Genomic DNA, 21492 nt, shown 5'->3' with positions numbered 1-21492 from the left:
GCTTTCTTCACAGTCCAACTCTCACATCCATACATGACCACTGGCAAAACCATAGCCTTGACTAGACGGACCTTTGTTGGCAAAGTAACGTCTCTGCTTTTGAATATGCTATCTAGGTTGGTCATAACTTTCCTTCCAAGGAGGAAGCGTCTTTTAATTTCATGGCTCCAGTCACCATCTGCAGTGATTTTGGACCACAAAAAAATAAAGTCTGACACTGTTTCCACTGTTTCCCCATGAAGTTATGGGACCAGATGCCATGATCTTTGTTTTCTGAATGTTGAGCTTGAAGCCAACGTTTTCACTCTCCTCTTTCACTTTCATCAAGAGGCTTTTGAGTTCCTCTTCACTTTTTGCCATAAGGGTGGTGTCATCTGCATATCTGAGGTTATTGATATTTCTCCCAGCAATCATGATTCCAGCTTGTGCTTCTTCCAGCCCAGCATTTCTCATGATGTACTCTGCATATAAGTTAAATAAACAGGATGACAATATACAACCTTGATGTACTCCTTTTCCTATTTGGAACCAGTCTGTTGTTTCATGTCCAGTTCTAACTGGTGCTTCCTGACCTGCATATAGGTTTCTCAAGAGGCAGGTCAGGTGGTCTGGAATTCCCATCTCTTCCAGAATTTTCCACAGTTTATTGTGATCCACACAGTCAAAGGCTTTGGCATAGTCAATAAAGCAGAAGTAGGTGTTTTTCTGGAACTCTTTTGCTTTTTCGATGATCCAGCAGATGTTGGCAATTTGATCTCTGGTTCCTCTGCCTTTTCTAAAACCAGCTTGAACGTCTGGAAGTTCACGGTTCACTTATTGCTGAAGCCTGGCTTGGAGAATTTTGAGCATTAGTTTACTAGTGTGTGAGATGAGTGTAATTTTGTGGTAGTTTGAGCATTCTTTAGCATTGCCTTTCTTTGGGATTGGAATGAAAACTGACCTTTTCCAGTCCTGTGGCCACTGCTGAGTTTTCCAAATTTGCTGGCATATTGAGTGCAGCACTTTCACAGCATCATCTTTCAGGATTTGAAATAGCTTAACTGGAATTCCATCACCTCCACTAGCTTTGTTCGTAGTGATGCTTTCTAAGGCCACTTGACTTCACATTCCAGGATGTCTGGCTCTAGGTGAATGATCACACCATTGTGATTGTCTGGGTTGTGAAGATCTTTTTTGTACTGTTCTTCTGTGTATTCTTGCCATCTCTTCTTAATATCTTCTGGTTCTGTTAGGGCCATACATTTCTGTCCTTTATCAAGCCCATCTTTGCATGAAATGTTCCCTTGGTATCTCTAATTTTCTTCAAGAGATCTCTAGTCTTTCCCATTATGTTGTTTTCCTCTATTTCTTTGCATTGATTGCTGAGGAAGGCTTTCTTATCTCTCCTTGCTATTCTTTGGAACTCTGCATTCAGATGCTTATATCTTTCCTTTTTGCTTCTCTTCTTTTCACAGTTATTTGTAAGGCCTCCCCAGACAGCTGTTTTGCTTTTTTTGCATTTCTTTTCCATGGGGATAATCTTGATTCCTGTCTATCAGATCTAGTCCCTTAAATCCATTTCTCACTTCCACTGTATAATCATAAGGGATTTGATTTAGGTCATACCTGAATTGTCTAGTGGTTTTCCCTACTTTCTTCAATTTCAGTCTGAATTTGGCAATAAGGAGTTCATGGTCTGAGCCACAGCCAGCTCCCGGTCTTGTTTTTGCTGACTGTATAGAGCTTCTCCATCTTTGGCTGCAAAGAATATAATCATTCTGATTTTGGTGTTGAGCATCTGGTGATGTCCACGTGTAGAGTCTTCTCTTGTGTTGTTGGAAGAGGGTGTTTGCTCTGACCAGTGCATTCTCTTGGCAAAACTCTATTAGTCTTTGCCCTGCTTCATTCCATACTCCAAGGCCAAATTTGCCTGTTACCCCAGGTGTTTCTTGACTTCCTACTTTTGCATTCCAGTCCCCTATAATGAAAAGGACATCTTTTTTGGGTGTTAGTTCTAAAAGGTCTTATAGGTCTTCATAGAACTGTTCAACTTCAGCTTCTTCAGTGTTACTGGTTACAGCTTCTTCAGTGTTACAGAGTAGTTTCACTGCTGTTAAGATCCTTTGTGCTTTGAGTATTCATCCTCCCCATCCCCCCACCCCCAATCCCTGAAACCACCATCATTTTACTGTCTTCATAGTTTTATCTTTTCCAGAGTGTCACTTATGTGGAATCATACAGTAGGCCCCCTTTTCAGATTGACTTCTTTCACTTAAGAATATGTTTTTAACTTTCCTCCACGTCTTGTCATGGCTGGATAACTCACTTCTTTTTAGCACTGAATAACCATCCATGGTCTGCATGTGCCACAGTTTAGTCATCACATCCTGAGGACATCTTTGATTCTTTGAGTTTTGCAGTTATGAATAAGTTGCTATAAACATCTACACGCAGGTGCTTGTGTGGACATGTTTTCAAGTGGATTTGGGGGGGGAGGTCTAAAGACTGAGGAACACAGTTACTGGATCCTGTTTAATTTTGTAAGAAACGGTGAAGCTGTCTTTCAGAGTTGTACCATTTTGCATTTGAAGTAGCAATGAATGAGAGTTCCTGTTGCTTCACATTCTCACCAGCATCTAATGTTGTCAGTGTTTGATTTTTAGTTATTCTGATAGCTGTGTAGTGGTACCTTGTTGCTTTAATTTGCATTCCCTGCTGACAAATGATATGGAGATCTTTTCATATGCTTATTTTCCATTTATGTATATTTTTAAATTGCTTATTTATTTATTTTGACTGAACTGAGTCATTGTTGTTGCACTCAGGCTTTCTCTAGTTACGAGTGAGTAGAGGCTACTCCTCATTGTGGTGGGCGGGCTTCTTCTTGCAGTGGCTTCTCTTGTTGCAAAGTACAGGCTCTAGGGCTCATGGGCTTCAGTGGTGAATACTGGAATACTGGAGTCGATTGCCATGCCCTCCACCAGGGGATCTTCTTAGAACAGGGATCAAACCCATGCTCCCTGCATCGGCAGGCAGATTTGTATCCACTGTACCACTAAGGAAGTCATTCTTTTTTTTTATTTTAATTTTTAAATTTTATATTGGAGTATAGTTGATTTACAATGCTGTGTTAGTTTCAGATGTGCAGCAAAGTGACTCCATCATACAAATACATACATATCCATATATCTATTATTTTTCATATTCTTTTCCCATATAGGTTATTATAGAATATTGAGTAGCATTCCCTCTATTGATTAGAACTCCCCCTACAATTCCCTCCTACCTATACAGTAGGTCCTTGTTGACTATTTTGTATAGACAGTGTGTATATGTTAATGTATATCTTCTTTGATGAAGTGTCCTAAAGGTCTTAGAGTTTCCCTGGTGACTCAGTGGTAAACAATCTCCCTGCCAATGCAGAAGATGCTGGTTTGATCCCTTGGTTGGGAAGCTTACCTGGTATAGGGCATGGCAACCCACTCCAGTGTTCTTGCCTGGAAAACCTATGGACAGAAAAGCCTGGTGCACTACAGTCCATGGGGTCGCAAAGAGTCAGACATGACTGAGCGCATAAGCACTCTTTAAGGTCTTGGCACATTTTAAAAATCAGATTGCTTGTTTTTCATTGTTATGGATTAATCTTTCCAATCTGTTTGCCATGGAGTTCAGTTCTTTGACATGTATGTTCTGTGTAACATGCATTCTGTGAGAAACAGTGTTCCACGGTCAGATAAGTAATAAACAATTTCTCCTCAGCCTAACTTCTGAGAACTTTAATACACCAATGTGCAGGGCTCCAAGTCAGGAATTTGGTAAGCCTGGTCACCCTAAACCATTGGATCTCCTCTTTGCCCAGGAACTCTAGATATGCAAACTTACTTTTTGTATTTTCCAGTTCTATTATTCTTTATATAAGGATATGGATACACTTTTACTTATGTGCTATTTCTAAGTCAATTTAGGTGGATATAAAAAGCGGCGGCTACAAGGAGCTGGAATGGCTAGCAGCGGTTGGGCAGCGCAGGAGCTGCGATCGGCAGACAGGAGATAATCCACGTCCAAGGTCAGGAGCGGCAGCTACGCTTTGCTGGAGCAGCCGTGAAGAGATACCCCACATTCAAGGTAAGAGAAACCCAAATAAGATGGTAGGCACTGCGAGAGGGCATCAGAGGGCAGAGAGACTGAAATCACAATCACAGAAAACTAGCCATTCTGATCATATGGACCACTAGGCCATGCCATGTGAGGCCACCCAAGATGGACAGGTCATGCTGGAGAGGTATGATAGAATGTGGTCCACAGGAGAAGGGAATGGCAAACCACTTCAGTATTCTTGCCTTGAGAACCCCATGAACGGTATGAAAAGGCAAAATAATAAGGTACTGAAAGAGGAACTCCCCAGGTCAGTAGATGCCCAATATGCTACTGGAGATCAGTGGAGAAATAACTCCAGAAAGAATGAAGGGATGGAGCCAAAGCAAAAACAATACCCAGTTGTGGATGTGACTGGTGATGGAAGTAAAGTCCAATGCTGTAAAGAGCAATATTGCATAGGAACCTGGAATGTTAGGTCCATGAATCAAGGCAAATTGGAAGTGGTCAAACAGGAGATGGCAAGCGTGAACATCGACATTCTAAGAATCAGCGAACTAAAATGAACTGAAATGGGTGAATTTAACTCAGATGACCATTATATCTACTACTGTGGGCAGGAATCACTTAGAAGAAATGGAGTAGCCATCAGAGTCAACAAAAGAGTCCAAAATGTAGTACTTGGATGCAATCTCAAAAATGACAGAATGATCTTTGTTCATTTCCTAGGCAAATCATTCAATATCACAGAAATCCAAGTCTATGCCCAGACCAGTAATGCTGAAGAAGCTGAAGTTGAACAGTTCTATGATGACCTACAAGACCATCTAGAACTAACACCCAAAAAAGATGTCCTTTTCATTATAGGGTGCTGGAATGCAAAAGTAGGAAGTCAAGAAACACCTGGAGTAACAGGCAAATTTGGCCTTCAAGTACAGAATGAAGAAGGGCAAAGGCAAAAGAGTTCTGCCAAGAGAATGCACTGGTCATAGCAAACACCCTCTTGCAACAACACAAGAAAAGACTCTACACATGGACATCACCAGATGGCCAACACCGAAATCAGATTGATTGTATTCTTTGCTACCAAAGATGGAGAAGCTCTATACAGTCAGCAAAAACAAGACCGGGAGCTGACTGTGGCTCAGATCATGAACCCCTTATTGCCAAATTCAGACTGAAATTGAAGAAAGTGGGGGAAAACTGCTAAATCATTTAGGTATGACTTAAATCAAATCCCTTATGATTATACAGTGGAAGTGAGAAACATATTTTAGGGACTAGATCTGATGGATAGAGTGCCTGATGAACTATGGACGGAGGTTCATGACATTGTACAGAAGACAGGGATCAAGGTCATCCCCAAGAAAAAGAAATGCAAAAAAACAAAATGGCTGTCTGAGGAGGCCTTACAAATAGCTGTGAAAAAAACAGAAGTGAAAAGGAAAAGAGAAAAGGAAAGATATACTGAATGCAGAGTTTCAAAGACTAGCAAAGAGAGATAAGAAAGGCTTCCTCACAGGTCAATGCAAAGAAATAGAGGAAAACAATAGAATGGGAAAGACTAGAGATTTCTTCAAGAAAATTAGAGATACCAAGGGGACATTTCATGCAAAGATGAGCTTGATAAAGGACAGAAAATGTATGGACCTAACAGAAGGAGAAGATATTAAGAGGTGTCAAGAACACACAGAAGAACTGTACAAAAAAGATCTTCACGACCCAGACAATCACAATGGTGTGATCATTCACCTAGAGCCAGACATCCTGGAATGTGAAGTCAAGTGGGCCTTAGAAAGCATCAGTACGAACAAAGCTAGTGGAGGTGATGGAATTCCAGTTGAGCTATTTCAAATCCTGAAAGATGATTCTGTGAAAGTGCTGTACTCAATATGCCAGCAAATTTGGAAAACTCAGCAGTGGCCTCAGAACTGGAAAAGGTCAATTTTCACTCCAATCCCAAAGAAAGGCAATGCCAAAGAATGCTCAAACTACCACAAAATTACACTCCTCTCACACGCTAGTTAAGTAATTCGCAAAATTCTCCAAGCCAGGCTTCAGAAATACGTGAACTACGAACCTCCAGATGTTCAAGCTGGTTTTAGAAAAAGCAGAGAAACCAGAGATCAAATTGCCAACATCTGCTGGATCATGGACAAAGCAAGAGAGTTCCAGAAAAAAAACATCTAGTTCTGTTTTATTGACTATGCCAAAGCTTTTGACTGTGTGGATCACAATAAACTGTGGAAAACTCTGGAAGAGATGGGAATTCCAGACCACCTGACCTGCCTCTTGAGAAACCTATATGCAGGTCAGGAAGCACCAGTTAGAACTGGACATGGAACAACAGACTGGTTCCAAGTAGGAAAAGGAGTACGTCAAGACTGTATATTGTCACCCTGCTTATTTAACTTCTATGCAGAGTACATCATGAGAAATGCTGGGCTTGAGGAAGCACAAGCTGGAATCATGATTGCCGGGAGAAATATCAATAACCTCAGATATGCAGATGACACCACCCTTATGGCAGAAAGTGAAGAAGAACTAAAGAGCCTCTTGATGAAAGTGAAAGAGGAGAGTGAAAATGTTGGCTTAAAACTCAACATTCAGAAAACAAAGATCATGGCATCTGGTCCCATCACTTCATGGCAAATAGATGGGCCAACAGTGGAAACAGTGTCAGACTTTATTTTTGGGGGCCCCCAAATCACTGCAGATGGTGACTGCAGCCATGAAATTAAAAGACACTTACTCCTTGGAAGGAAAGTTATGACCAACCTAGACAGCATATTAAAAAGCAGAGACATTACTTTGCCAACAAAGGTGTGTCTAGTCAAGGCTATGGTTTTTCCTGTGGTCATGTATGGATGTGAGAGTTGGACTGTGAAGAAAGCTGAGCGCCGAAGAATTGATGCTTTTGAACCGTGGTGTTGGAGAAGACTCTTAAGAGTCCATTGGACTGCAAGGAGATCCAACCAGTCCATCCTAAAGGAGATCAGTCCTGGGTGTTCATTGGAAGGACTGATGTTGAAGCTGATTTCCAATACTTTGGCCACCTGATGCAAAGATCTGACTCATTGGCAAAGACCCTGATGCTGGGAAAGATTGAGGACAGGAGGAGAAGGGGATGGAAGATGGTTGGATGGCATCAATGCCTCAATGGACATGAGTTTGGGTAGGCTCTGGGAGTTGGTGATGGACTGGGAAGCCTGGTGTGGTGTGGTTCATGGGGTTGCAAAGAGTCGGATAGGACTGAGTGACTGAACTGAACTGAAATACAGATTATGCCACTCCATCAGAATCATGACTGTATGTACCAAAGTGTTCCCAAATTTGAAAACTTTCTGTTGAGGATATAATCATCTCTGAGGTCCAGAACAAGTCCTGTTTTCTCCATAAAAAATTCTCTATTGTTTATGGTCTGTGTTGACCTCTCTTCTCTAAGCTTCTTTGACCTTTAGGTCTTTCCATGCGACTCATCCCCAGACGTGTGTATTCCCTTATGTAGCCTTCATCGTTCTATGTTTGCTGCTCTCGTCTCTCAGCACAGAGTTTGTTTCTTCAGGAACATGCTTTGTATAACTGCTACGTATCTTACACCTACTATATACATGGATTTCAATTAAAACTGTCAAATAATTGTTTCTTTCCTAATCTTCCTTCATTTACCTTTTGATTAAATATATGCTAATTGAAAGCCTAACAGTTCTATCTATTTTCAAAGTGGATCATTGTCGTGCTAAATTAGATCAGCTGGCTTTATATGCACTGCAAGCTGTTTAAGTACACCAAGGCACAGATGTTCATAAGGTTCAAAATTCACAGCACCTTTATATGCTGTATTGGGGCAATCTCTGTCAATGATGGATAGGTTGTACACCTTCCAAAAAACAAAGAAAAATTTATTGAATGATGATGAAATACGTTGTATTTTGACAGTGGAATAAACCATTTTAAAATATAATTGCAAAAGACAGACTTACATGCCAACTGTAAATGTTTAACATATCATGGCCTGCCCTTGGTGTCTTTTTTGATGTTAAATAGGATTAGCCAGGCAGATTTCTTGGTATTCTGATTATAATGCAGAGGCAACCAAGTATTTGTTAAAAGCTGTTATCAGGGAATCCCAGTGCTTTCAGTCTTCTAGTTTGCAAGAATTTGGAGTTTTCTACAAAAGAGTAACCCAGGTACAGGAGCAACCAAAACACCCGAATTGGAAATGATTCATGTGATTAGGAAAATTCAGTGTACAGTTTTACCAAGGATAATGATCACTTTGAAAATGAATAACAAAATTTACTAAACATCATTGAATACTTAAATGAATTTCAAAAAAGTTGTTTTTAAAAAAAAAGAATTGCAGAATTTTATCCAAAGTGACATTGAGAAAACTCTTGAAATTCTTGAAGTAGAGTTGTTGCTGTTGTTCACTCTGTCATGTCTGACTCTTTGTGACCCCATTGACTACAGCACACCAGGCTTCCCTGTCCTTCACTATCTCCCAGAGTTTGCTCAAATTCATGTCTATTGAGTAGATCACTCCATCCAATCAACTCATCCTCTGTTGCCCCCCTTCTCCTCCTGCCCTCAATCTTTCCCAGCATCAGAGTCTTTTCCAGTGAAAAGGTGGCCAAAATATTGGAGCTTCAGCCTCAGCATCAGTCCTTCCAATGAAGTGTTGATTTCCTTTAGGATTGACTTGTTTGACCTCCTTGCTATCCAAGGGAGTCTCAAGAGTCTTCTCCAACACCACAGTTCAAAAGCATCAATTCTTTGGTGCTCAGCCTTCTTTATGGTCCAACTCTCACATCCATACATAACTACTGGAAAAACCATAGCTCTGACTATATGGACCTTTGTTGGCAAAGTAATGTTTCTGCTTTTTAATACACTAAGTTTGTTGTAGCTTTTCTTCCAAGGAGCAAGCATCTTTTAATTTCATGGCTACAGTCACCATCTGCAGTGATTTTGGAGCCCAAGAAAATAAAGTCTGTCACTGTTTCCATTTTTTCCCCATCTATTTGACATGAAGTGATGGGACCGGATGCCTTGATCTTCATTTTTTGAATAATGAGTTTTAAACCAGCTTTTTCACTCTCTTCTTTCACCTTCATCAAGAGGCTCTTTAGTTCCTCTTTGCTTTCTGCCCTTAGGGTGGTGTCATCTGCACATCTGAGGTTATTGATATTTCTCCTGGCAGTCTGACATAATAAAACATAACCTTTTGCATGTAATATACAATATAAATATATTCTTAAAGTCTCTGGATGAATTAGTTGTCAGACAACCTCCAGAGCTGAATCCTCTCTAATTGTTATTACAGTGCATGCGTGCTTGCTCAGTCAGTCATGTCCGACTCTTTGTGACCCCATGGATTGTAGTCTGCCAGTCTCCTCTGTCTATGGAGTTTTCCAAGCAAGAATACTGAAGTGGGTTGCCATTTCCTCCTCCAGGGGATCTTCTCAACCCAAGGATCAAACTCCCACGTCTCCTGTGTCTCCTGCATTGGATACAGAAGACAAATTCTTTACCACTGAGGCACTTGAGACTACAATAGATCTCTAGTCCTGTTACTACAATAGATTTGTTTACAATAATTTTTCACCATTTTGTGTTGAAGGACAATTTCAAGTGTAGTGACATGCAAGATACTTTTATAAAAAAAGCTTTTAATCATTTTATTGAAAACAATGTGTTTTATCGTGGAGCAAGGCCATTAATTATATATTTGAGAACAGACAGGAAGATGTGGCTGTGCAAGGACACTCCTCAATAGTTCTAAGCACGCAAATCTCTGAATAAAGCATTTGTTAATTGGCCCTGAAGGGTTAGATTTTACCCATTATGATAATAAGATTGTGTCCTCAAAGAATCACTTGTGAGCAGCTAGCAATGGAAGTTTAAAATCAGTGCCTCAGTTGTGTGTACGTGATTTTCCATTCTCCTGCCTTCTCTGTAGAACATTCAAAGCAGCTCATGGAGATGAAGATGTGGTCCACCACACTGAAGTTAATAGGCACTCCTGAGACTTATCTTCAACTTTTTACAAGAGAATGTGATCACCTCAGGAGACATCCCATTTCTTTTCTAACGTTACCTCTTGCAGAGCCATGTTTGATTAACACTTAAGATGATTGGGATCTTCTCTTTCTCTATTTTATATTTTCTCACACAAAACACTTCCATCCTCCAGGCTGAACATCATCTGGGGAAGATACTCAACAGTTGTCCTGAGTCATTGACAGCACTATGGTGGGTTTGGATAAACATTAAAGTGATCTCATTGTCATAGTGGTGATATGACCTCACCATCTTCACAGTTTAGGTGAATCTCCAAAAAATGATGATGTCATTTAGCATTGTGAATGAAGAAAGTGAAGGGTGAAGAGAAGAAAGGGCCATTAGAGGCATCTTTCTGGACAAGAATGGTCATGTGGCCAAGGAAACCTGCAATGGCTCAACTCCCACAAAACCACACACTCCAGACACTCATTCTCCTGCTGGGTATTGCTCACAATTCCAGAGTCCTGAGAGAGACAGAGACAGAGAAACAGAGAAAGACCCAGAGGCACAGAGAGACACACAGAGAGAGAAGACAGAGACACACACAGAGAGAGTGATTAGCTGTATTACAAGGATTTGTCACATTCACTCACAGATGATATTTTTTTTAATATAAACATAAAAGGAGCAGAATTAGCAAACTGGGATCACACACACACACACACGGACACACACACACGTACACACACACACACACAGAATTTTGAAAAATGTGAAACATCCTGTATATGTAAGGTATTTTCAGTTGTATATTTTTCTACCCCCACTGTATTTCTCCTGCCTTCCCCATCTCCTTCAAGTTGGTGAGGCTGAGAAGTTCCCCATCACGTCCCCATCCATACGCCCACCCCTAGCACCAGGCTGGCCCTACCCCTCACCCAGTACATCAGTAATCTCCTTTCACTTCTCCATTTAGCCACACACTCCAAACTGGGTGTGTGTGTGTGGCCCAGACAATCTTGCTGGGCTTCTAGTGATTCCTTACTCTCAAGCTGGTGGAGGAAAGAGGGCAGTAAGGCCCAGGCCTCAGGCCATACCCTTGCATTCAGGGGCCCTTTATTTGGCCCCCTCCTGTCTGGGCCTGTATCATTGCAGGACTGACCTTGAGTCTAGTTTGTGCTCTGTTGTAAAGCCTGGATTCATCCTCCAAGCCCAGGCACTCCTCTTGTTCTTGGGATAGGAGCTATGCCCCGACCCCTTTCTTGGGATGACAGCCCTAATACTCTTGCCTGGCTTTGTAAGGCCTTGGACCCAGGAGGAGGGCACGCTTCTGTCCCTAGGATCGTGCTGATGTGCCCTTCAGGCTCCCTTCAGGAATGAAGCACTGATCTTCCCAGGTGCTTGGAGGTCCCCTGTCAGAGAACTCTCAGCTGTGAGCCCAATGGGGGACCCTCCTCAGCTGGCAAGGGCCTCGTGACTCCGCCTGGGCTGCACTCAACCGGTGGTGGCTGGAGACATCTTTGAACAGTTATCCTAGCTTTAGACTTCCTCAACAAGTTATCCCAGTCTGTGGCCTTCTGCTGTTGCACTGCCCCCTCTTCCCAGTCTTATCCCCTGCCCTTCACTCCCTCAAGTGTGGATCTCAAGATACTCCTTAACCGACGCTCTGCAGGCCAATCTCCTCTGCTCAGAGTCCTGGGAAATCCAAGCCCCATAACCCAATTTCTGGACCTCCAGGGCTTTGGCAACGGTGACCTCTGCTTATCTGGTGTTGAGTATTCAGAGTCACCTGGATTCTCACTGGCCACACTCCTTCCAAGTGTTTCCTGAAGTAAGACCAAGTTCTGCTGCTTTACATATTTGGAAGAAGGTAAGTTTATTGACTTTCACTTTTCACTTTCATGCATTGGAGAAGGAAATGGCAACCCACTCCAGTGTTCTTGCCTGGAGAATCCCAGGGATGGCGGAGCCTGGTGGGCTGCTGTCTGACAGAGTTGGACATGACTGAAGCAACTTAGCAGCAGCAGCAGCAAGTTTATGAAGGTTTCATGTATAAGTTGAAGGATGCTTTCTCCCTGAATGAAGAAGCATAAATTATTATGTTTTCTATGTCTGAGAGACCTGATGCTGCATTACAGCAATTTTCTCTCTGTTATTTTGTCCCAGTTTTCTTCCCGTTATACTTAGAATCTATTGAGTTTTCTGGAGAGAAACATGACCCACCTCCACCAACTTTTAACCATTCTTGCTCAGCCTGGCTGCTCTGGTTAATAAGCAGACTCTGAGTTTAGAAGATGCAAGATAAAATGCCATATGGAGAGAGAGAATAAAGTAGATTGCCAACAGTGAAACTGTACTGACAACAATTTTATCTTTTCTCTGATGATCCAGAAGTCACCCTGAAATCTGGAAGAATTATGAGCATCTTTTATGGAAATTCCAGTTAACAGAGATTTGGAGGTGCTGAAATATTGGTAAACTCTGTTGTAATGCCAGAGAAAAAGTGAACATCTAGACCCCAAATGGAGAAGGCAATGGTACCCTGCTCCAGTACTCCTGCCTGGAAAATCCCATGAATGGAGGAGCCTGGAAGGCTGCAGTCCATGGGGTCGCTGAGGGTCGGACATGACTGAGCGACTTCACTTTCAGTTTTCACTTTCATGCATTGGAGAAGGAAATGGCAACCCACTCCAGTGTTCTTGCCTGGAGAATCCCAGGGATGGGGGAGCCTGGTGGGCTGCTGTCTGTGGGGTCACACAAAGTCGGACATGACTGAAGTGACTTAGAAGTAGCAGCAGCAGCAGCAGACCCCAAATAGCCAAAACAATCCTGAGGAAAAAAACTAAGCTAGAAGCATTATCCTCACTGATTTCAAACTATATTACAAAGCTGTAAGTAATCAAAACAGCATGGTATTAGCATAAAAAACAAACATATAGACCAATGGAACGGAATTGAGAGCTCAGAAATAACCCTAGGCCTATATGGTCAATTAATTTACCACAAAACAGCCAAGAATATACAATGGGGCAAGAGCTGTCACTTTAATATATAGTGCTGAGAAAACTGTATTGCTACATGCAAATGAATGAAACTATACCCACATCTTATACGGTACACAAAATCTAACCCCAAATGGATTAAAGACTTGAACATAAGACTTGACACCATAAAATTCTAGAAGAAAGCATAGGTGGTAAGTTCCTTGGAGTCAGTCTTGGTGATGAGTTTTTGGATTTAACAGCAAAAGCAAAGGCAACTAACTAATGGAAAAACAAGCAACAGGACTATATCAAACTGAAAAACTTCTGCACAGCAAAGGAATCCATCAACAAGATTAAAAGGCAGCCTATGGAATGGGAGAAGATATTTGCAAATCTTATATCTGATAAGGAGTTAATATCCAAAATTTATTTAAAAAAAAAAAACTCATACAACTTAATAGCAAAAAAAAAAAAAAAACCAAAAAACCACACTTAATTAAAAAACAAGCCAAGGATCTGAAAAGACATTTTCCCAAAGAAAACATATAGAGAGCAAACAGACACATGAAAAGATGCTCAATCATCATGGAAATGCAAATTAAAACAATAATGAGACACCATTTCACACCTATTAGAAATGTTGTTATAAAAAAGATGAGAAATAACAAGGAACCCTTGTGTACAGTTGTGGGAAAGTAAAACTGGTGAAACCACCATGGAAAACAGTACAGTTTCCTCAACAAACTAAAAATAGATCTATCACATGATCCAGCAATTCTACTTTCAGGTACTTAACCAAAGAAATGAAAACACTAACTCAAAAAGACATATGCACCTCTATGTTTATGTAATATTATTTACAATTGCCAAGATATGGAAATAATCTAAGTGTCCATTGATGGATGACTGGATAAAAAATTGTGCTATACAATGGAATATTCAGTTCAGTTCAGTTCAGTTGCTCAGTCGTGTCCAACTCTTTGCCACCCCATGAATCGCAGCACGCCAGGCCTCCCTGTCCATCACCAACTCCCGGAGTCCGCTCAGACTCACGTCCATTGAGTCAGTGATGCCATCCAGCCATCTCATCCTCTGTCATCCCCTTCTCCTCCTGCCCCCAATCCCTCCCAGCATCAGAGTCTTTTCCAATGAGTCAACTCTTTGTATGAGAATGCAATTTGCCACACCATGGATGAATCTTGAAGGTATTATAAGTGAAATAAGTCAGAGAAAGAAAACTACTGTATGATCTTAAGCATATGCGGAATCTAAAAAACATAAACAAAAAATAGGCAGAACTGGGGGGTGGGCAAAATAGGTAAAGGAGGTCAAAAGTTACAAATTTCCAGTTTTAAAATAAACAAAATATGTATAATTTAAAGCATAGTGACTGTAGTTAATAATACTGTGTTGCATACTTGGAAGTTGCTAAAAGAGTACATTTTAAAAGTTCTCATCATAAGAAAAACAAATTTTGTAACTATCTTCTAACTGTTTGTAAACCTAAAATTAATAAAGTGTTATAACTCAATTACATTAAAAAAAAAGAAGAAGATGAACATCGGATACCTTAATATTATTGTCTTTGTGTTTAACTTGAGCTATTGAATTGACATTGAGAACCACACACTTTTGCCTAAATTTACCTATTTGAGAGGCCATGAGGTGCAGAATATTGTCACCATGCTTATTTAACTTGAATGCAGAGTACATCATGAGAAACGCTGGGCTGGAAGAAGCACAAGCTGGAATCAAGATTGCTGGGAAAAATATCAATAACCTCAGATATGCAGATGACACCATCCTTATGGCAGAAAGTGAAGAGGAACTAAAAAGCCTCCTGATGAAAGTGAAAGAGGAGAGTGAAAACGTTGGCTTGAAGCTCAACATTCAGAAAACTAAGATCATGGCATCTGGTACCATCTCTTCATGGCAAATAGATGGGGAAACAGTGGAAACAGTGTCAGACTTTGTTTTTTGGGGCTCCAAAATCACTGCAGATGGTGATTGCAGCCATGAAATTAAAAGACGCTTACTCTTTGGAAGGAAAGTTATGACCAACCTAGATAGCATATTGAAAAGCAGAGACATTATGTTGCCAACAAAGGTCCGTCTAGTCAAGGCTATAGTTTTTCCAGTGGTCATGTATGGATGTGAGAGTTGGACTGTGAAGAAAGCTGAGCGCTGAAGAATTGATGCTTTTGAACTGTGGTGTTGGAGAAGGCTCTTGAGAGTCCCATGGACTGCAAGCAGATCCAACCAATCCATTCTAAAGGAGATCAATCCTGGGTGTTCTTTGGAAGGAATGATGCTAAGGCTGAGACTCCAATACTTTGGCTACCTCATGCAAAGAGTTGACTCATTGGAAAAGACCCTGATGCTGGGAGGGATTGGGGGCAGGAGGAGAAGGGGACAACAGAGGATGAGATGGCTGGATGGCATCACCGACTCAACGGACGTGAGTTTGAGTGAACTTTGGGAGTTGGTGATGGACAGGGAGGCCTGGCGTGCTGCAGTTCATGGGGTCGCAAAGAGTCGGACACGACTGAGTGACTAAACTGAACTGAACTGAGGTGCAGAGAAATTGGTTAACTCAATAAATGGTTACAGTTTTACCAAAAACTTTGTGAATCTGGGTAAGCCACTTTCCTTCTTTAGACTTCTGTTGTCACTGTGGTTAAAAGAGGGGGGTGGGTTAGATATTGCTGTGGACTGCATATTCATGATTCCCCCACTAGCAAATTCGTATGTTGAACTCTACTGTCCAATGTGATGATATTAGAAGCTGACTAGGTTATAAGTGGGAGCTGATTAGGTTATGAATGGGATTAATGCCCTTATAAAAGAGACCTGAGGACATCCCTGGCAGTTCTTTTCATCACGGGGAATGGAATGCAAAAGTAGGAAGTTAAGAGATACCTGGAGTAACTGGCAAGTTTGGCCTTGAAGTACAAAATGAAGCAGGGCAAAGGCTAACAGAGTTTTGCCAAGAGAATGCACTGGTCTTCCAGTGCAAACACCCTCTTCCAATAGCACAAGAGATGACCCTACACATGGACATCACCTGATGGTCAATACTGAAATCAGATGGATTATATTCTTTGCAGCCAAAGATGGAGAAGCTCTATACAGTCAACAAAAACAAGACTGGGAGCTGACTCTGGATCAGATCAAGAACTTCTTATTGCAAAATTCAGACTTTAATTGAAGAAGGTAGGGAAAACCACTAGACCATTTGGGTATGACCTAAATCAAATCCCTTATGATAATACAGTGGAAGTGACAAATAAATTCAAGGGATTAAATCTGATAGACAGAGTGCCTGATGAACCATAGATAGAGGTTCATAACACTGTACAGGAGGTGGTGATCAAAAACATCCCCAAGAAAAAGAAGTGCAAAAAGGCAAAATGGTTGCCAGAGGAGGCCTTACAAACAGCTATGAAAAGAAGAGAAGCAAAAGGCAAAGGAGAAAAGGAAAAATATATCTATCTGAATGCAAAGTTCCAAAGAATAACAAGGAGAGATAAGAAAGCCTTCCTAAGTGAACAATGCAAAGAAATAGAGGAATGGGGAAGATTAGAGATCTCTGGAAGAAAATTAGAGATACCAAGGCAACATTTCATGCAAAGATGGGCACAATAAAGGAAGAAACAGTATGGACCTAACCAAAGCAGAAGATATTTCTTAATATCTTCTGTCAAGAATACACAGAAGAACTATACAAAAAAGATCTTCACGACTCAGATAACCATGATGGTGTGATCAGGCACCTAGAGCCAGACATTTTTGAGTGTGAAGTCAAGTGGCCCTTAGGAAGCATCACTATAAACAAAGCTAGTAGAGGTGATGGAGTCCCAGCTGAGCTATTTCCAATCCTAAAAGATGATGCTGTCAAAGTGCTGCACTCAACATGCCAGCAAATTTGGAAAACTCAGTGGTGGCCACAGGACTGGGAAAGGTCAATTTTCATTCCAATCCCAAAGAAGGGCAGTGCTAAAGAATGTTCAAACTACCACACAACTGCACGCATTTCAAATGCTTGAAAGTAGTGCTGAAAGTTCTCCAAGCCAGGTTTCAACAGTACATGAACCAAGAACTCCCGCATGTTCAAGATGGATTTAGAAAAGGCAGAGGAACCGAAGATCAAATTGCCAACATCTGTTGTATTATAGAAAAGGCAAGAGAATTCCAGAAAAACATCTACTTTTGCTTCATTGACTATGCTAAAGCCTTTGACTATGTGGATCACAACAAACTGTGGAAAATTCTTCAAGAGATGGAAATACGAAACCACCTTACCTGCCTCCTGTGAAACCTGCCTGCAGGTCAAGCAGTAACAGAACATGAAACAGACTGGTTCCAAATCAGCAAAGGAGTATGTCAAGGCTGTATATTGTCACCCTGCTTATTCAACTTACATGCAGAATACATCACACAAAATGCCAGGCTGGATGAAGCACAAGCTGGAATCAAGATTAAGAGAGAAATATCAATAATCTCAGATACACAGATGACACCACCCTAATGGCAGAAAGCAAAGAGGAACTAAAGAGCCTCTTGATGAAGGTGAAAGAAGAGAGTGAAAAAGCTGGCTTAAAGCGCAACATTCAAAAAACAAAGATCATGGCCTCCAGTCCCTTCACTTCATGGCAAATAGATGGGGAACAATGGAAACAATGACAGACTTTATTTTCTTGGGCTCCAAAATCACTGTGGAGGGTACTGCAGCCATGAAATTAAAAGATGCTTGCTCCTTGGAAGAAAAGCTATAACAAACAGCAGCGTATTAAAAAGCAGAGACGTTACTTTGCCAACAAAGGTCCATCTAGTCAAAGCTATGGTTTTTCCAGTAGTCATGTATGGGTGTGAGAGTTGGACCATAAAGAAGCCTGAGCACCAAAGAATTGATGCTTTTGAACTGTGGTGTTGGAGAAGACTCTTGAGAATCCCTTGGACAGCAAGGAGATCCAACCGGTCGATCACAAAGGAAATCAATCCTGAATATTCATAGGAAGGACTGATGCTGAAGCTGAAACTCCAATACTTTGGCTACTTGATGCGAAAAGCCGACTCATTAGAAAAGACCCTGATGCTGGGAAAGATTGAAGGCAGGAAGAGAAGGGGACGACAGAGGATGAGATGGTTGGATGGCATCACTGACTCAATGGACATGAGTTTGAGCAAGCTCTGGGAGATGGTGAAGGAGAGGGAAGCCTGGCGTGCTGCAGTCCATGGGGTTGCAAAGTGTAGGACGTGACTGAGTGACTGAACAACAGCAACAACAACTGGTGGTGCAGAGGATAAGAGTCTGCCTGCCAATGCAGGGGACATGAGTTTAAACCGTGGTCTGGGAGGATCCCATATACCATGGAGCAGCTAAAGCACATGAGCTGAATGAAGCCACTGAGCCTCTGTGTTCCAACTACTGAAGTCGGTGAGCCTAGAGCCTGTCCTCTGCTGCAAGAGAAGTCACCATAGTGAGAAGCCTGTGCATCGCATCAAAGACCAAGAGCAACCACAAATAAATAAAATAATTTAAAAAAATAAAGTAAATAGAAACAAGTAAAATCAAAAGAGAGAGGGAGGTCCTAGAGAGATGCCTTTCCCTGCCATGTGAGGATACTGCAAGAAGTTAGCAGTCTGCAGCCTGTAAGTGGGCACTTACGGGCACCCTGATCTTGGATTTCTAGTCTATAGAACTGTGAGAGATAAATTTTTGTTGTTTATACTCAGTCTATGGCATATTTTGTAGAGAAGCCTGGACAGTCTAAGACAGGTGTCAAGCTCTCTGACTATGATTTCTTATGTGTGTGTGCTCTTTTGCTTCAGTTGTGTCCGATTCTTTGTGATAGCCTACCAGGCTTCTCTGTTCAAGGGATTCTCCAGGCAAGAATACTGGAGTGCGTTGCTGTGCCATTCTCCAGGGGATCTTCCCTACTCCAAGATCAAACCTGGGAGGTAGGTGCTAAACTGTTGTCCCCATTTTTTGAAGGAGAAAACTGAGATGTAGGGGACTTCAGTAGCTTGTGTTCACATGGAATGGAGTTGAGATTTAAAATGAAGCCTCTAACTGCAGAGACCATCTGTGGTCATAACGATGTATACAACTCCCACTAAAAGATAGTGAGGTTTTATTTTCTTGATTTTCTCTTCCTTCTTGGGAGTTTGAAACACCATTTAATGAGGGCAGAACAGGTAAACACAAATACTCCAAAGGGAAACACTGTGAATAGGTTGGTGGCTTTCTCCTCATTCAGGGAAGACGCCGGTCAACAGGTGAACTGTGAATCTACAACAGACAATAAGCTATAACACAGAGGTGGAGGCTTGGAGGCCCTTTACACCAACCACACACAGTCCATGGGGTCGCAAAGAATCAGACATGACTGAGTGACTAATGCTTTCAATTTTTCATAAGGTTGATGTGAGTTTAAAAAATGTGTATAGCCTGGTGCTTGACACACAGTACAGCTCGGTGAATATAAACTTTATTTTTATTATTCGATCTGCAATATCATGACCATCACATAAAATTATGAGGGGTTGGATGATTACTATTATAGAGAAAAAATTATAATAAAAATAATACAATTACAGACAATTGTTTAGTCTTAGATAGTAGCTAAAATCATTAGCCTATCTCTCATGTAATCTTTATGACCGTGGGAGGGATGAAGACCTAGCATTGACTTTAATATAAAGGTCTGGAGAAGGAATAACAATCAAATAGACAACAGTTTGAGCTTAAAATTTATTCCTCAGCAAAAATAGAACAGTACAGATTTCTCACATACTCTACGTTCTGAGGAGAGAAAAAATAACTCACAGAGAGAAAAGGATAAAAATGTGTGGGAGTGTTTCAAATTGGGCTAGGAAAGAAGAGTCTCCTGGTTGCTCCTTTCAAGTTAGATTGAAATGAGTCTTTTCCCTACCCAAGAAATGAAAGCATGATTTGCAGTGTATGTTTAATTTTTGCTAAAAATATGTAACTAAGAGAAAGCCAAAGAAATATTTTCATTTAAGAGAAGCCAATTTTGCTGTTGTTTTCTGTGTGGGTGGCTGTGTTTTTATTCTTGCCAATCAATAACCAAAATTCAAAGTCTTGATACACATTCCCACTAAATGACTATAACCTGTCTGGTCTTTAGGGAGTTCAATGTTGAAAGCAGCAGATTTCCCAGGATAAATCTTTCTCTAGTCGAGATGTGTATTCCCTGATGTACAACCAAGAAGTTATTTCCAGTGTTCTATCAGTGTTTAGTTCTGCTTGAATTTAAGCCCCGTTCCTTTTGTGGGTCTCATGTGAAGATAAACCAGAGCAGTTGACATGTTCTTTGCATATTCGTATCTGACCCAGTTAGCACCTACAACTGTATTTGCTCTATGGAGAATTCAAAGACATAACCTTGCCTGCCCCCTGCTTGTCTCTCTTCATTTGGATCTGCATGGTATTTTTAGGTAATTAATTAATTAATTAATTTTTGGCTCCTCTGGGTCTTCATTGCTGTGCTCAGTCTTTCTCTAGTTGCAGTGAGTTGTGGTGCGTGGGCTTCTCATTGCAGTGGCTTCTCTCTCTCTTTTTCTATTGAAAATCTGACTTTTAAAAGAATTTTATTTATTTGCTTATTGTTGGCTGCACTGGGTCTTCTTTGCTGCACAGGCTTTCCCTAGTTGCAGTCAGCAGGAGCTACTCTCTAGCTGCAGTATGTGGACTTCTCATTGAGGTGGTGTTTCTTGCTGTGGAGCGTTGGCTCTGGGGGGTGGACTTAGTAGCCGTGGCACTTGGGCACAGGATCAGTAGTTGTGGTGTACGAGCTCCGTTGCTCCACAGCATGTGGGATCCTGACCGATCAGGGATTACACTCGTGTCCCCTGCATTGACAGGCAGATTCTCAACCACTGGACCAGCAGAGAAGTCCTGCAAAGTGTTTTTAAAAATTTTAAACATTTATTGCCAATGTTAAACAAAAAAAGGGATATTTCTCATAAAAGTCTGTGATGCAACTTCTCATATATAATCAGTAAATTAAGAAAGATGGAACCCATGTTCTTTCATGGCAACAATTAGGGATCTTTATAGGGGTTCTTTGCCCAGACGGAGCTGTTATCTAACTTACTATGGACATCTGTTTTCTCCAACTCTTGATGCTTCACATGTGTTTGTTAAGTAGAGAAGGATCAGTGATTGGCAGGATTAATTTAAATTTGCATATTTTTATTGGAGTATCCAGTTTATTCTTAAATTTACGATGGTCCAAGTATTTGCAGGACCTTTACATTATCTATTTACTCTATCTAAATTAAGCAACCTGGTTATTTATAAGCTAAAGGTTTAATTAAATAACCTAAATATTTACATTACTTAAATTCCCGGAGAAGAAAATAAATGCTAAAATGTTAGATTGGGGGAAAAGCCTTGAATGCA

This window comes from Bos indicus, chromosome 8, assembly GCF_029378745.1.
Source record: "Bos indicus isolate NIAB-ARS_2022 breed Sahiwal x Tharparkar chromosome 8, NIAB-ARS_B.indTharparkar_mat_pri_1.0, whole genome shotgun sequence".
Taxonomy (NCBI): Eukaryota; Metazoa; Chordata; class Mammalia; order Artiodactyla; family Bovidae; genus Bos; species Bos indicus.
This window is presented reverse-complemented; position numbering follows the sequence as displayed.